Below are 1,815 nucleotides of genomic sequence, written 5' to 3' on the forward strand. Positions count from 1 at the left end.
TATTTGTGACTGAATTAAAACAATAGTAATATCACATATAACTTTTGTCTTCCAATTTGAATAGAGTAAATACAATTAGAATATTAACTTGAAAGTCTCCAAAATAGAACATTTCAGAAATTTATGTATGTACATTATGATTAAATCAAGAAATATTTTTCAGAATACATAAATCCATAATTTAATAATGTCATTTAAGAGATAAGCAATATTGAGGCACCCAAATGGGACAGTAGTTAGCGACGCTGACTGCCGAAGTGACGGGGTCTGAATCGTGGAGCAGGGAGCAGGGATGGATGCTTGTAAATGTATAGTGTCTGTACAAAATACGTCGTACAAAATATGAAATTAATTAATTAATTATTAATGAAATTTCGAAATTAAAAAGTTCTGATTTGAGAGTTTGGGTTAAGGGCTTCGAAAATACTAAATATTTCGTGGCTGTAGGTGCTGTCGTTTTTTTCACATTGCAAAAAACGAACACTGCACTATTAAAAAAAAAAAAAAAAGAAAAAAGAAAAAAGAAAAAAGAAAAAAAAAGGAAGAACAGATATGTATCTCCCGTTCTACTCGGCCGATAGACGACCTTAGACTTGCGTTTTTAATTTCTCGATAGCGCAACTTAGGATATGTATTAGATTTATATATAGCATCGTACAAATATAGGTATTTCAACACAAAATCAGACTTTTCTGAAATGACATGCCAAATTCTTTTTCCATATTTCGATTCTAAGACTCAAATTTTGCCAAACTGCCAAGTTTTGTGAAAATCGCACGAGTAGATTTTAAGAAATAAGCTCTCAAAATTTTAGCTCCTCAATGTTAATTGAATTTGATACATATTTATTAATATTTCCTTTTTTGTTAAATTTACTTTATTCTTTCCTCCAGTATTCGAAATCTAAGTTCATTCCAAATAAAACTCGCCCATATTTATGATTTATTTTTAAAATTTGTATTTCTGAATAATTTTTATAAATTTTTCGAAAAAATATTTGAATTAGAACCTATCAAATGTTTACCATCATCTGGAAGTAGATGTATTTCTAGCATACCTGCAAGACATTAGAGTTTTTTATTCAAAATTTCCTAAAATATACATGAATTTACATATTGGCGCATTTAGATATTGACATTTAGCATATTTGTTATAAACGATAATAACGCCAAATATGGTTTCTGAATTTTGTTAAAATTATTTAAAATGAATGAAATATTACTTTATCTCGCTCCTTTACAAGGAAAAAAAGAAAATAAAAATAAGTTGCTACAAATTAAGAAGTTCGCCCAGTGAATTATTCTTGGCGCAAACTAGAAAAAAGAAGCCAAGATAAAATGTTGAATTTCTGTCTAAATTTCGCACCAAATTTTATATAATTTCATATTTAGGCATAATATTAAATTTTGTAGTAGAACCGAAATATGGTATTAGAATCGAAATATGGAAAGTATAGTCATAGTCATAGAATCGAAATATGGAAAAAAAATTGGCATGTAATTTCAGAGAAAGTCCGATTTTGTGTCAAAATACATATATTAGAACAATGCTGTACATAAATACGATATATATCGTAAGTCGAGCTTTCGGGACATGAAAAACGCAATTTGAATTTCATCAATCGGCCCAGTAGAACGTTAGATATAGAATTGTCTCATTTTTTATCTTGCGCAGTTTACATACAGATTCTTCATTATTTGTTTTTTTAAAACAATATAGGGTGATAGCACCCGGTGGAAACAATTTGAACTGGATAAGACGTGAGTTTGGGACTAAAAATGATTCTGGGTGAGGTACGCAACCTATAGCTTTAGC

This window comes from Stegodyphus dumicola, chromosome 1, assembly GCF_044657685.1.
Source record: "Stegodyphus dumicola isolate Sdum_Otavi_A_Nest chromosome 1, ASM4465768v1".
NCBI lineage: Eukaryota > Metazoa > Arthropoda > Arachnida > Araneae > Eresidae > Stegodyphus > Stegodyphus dumicola.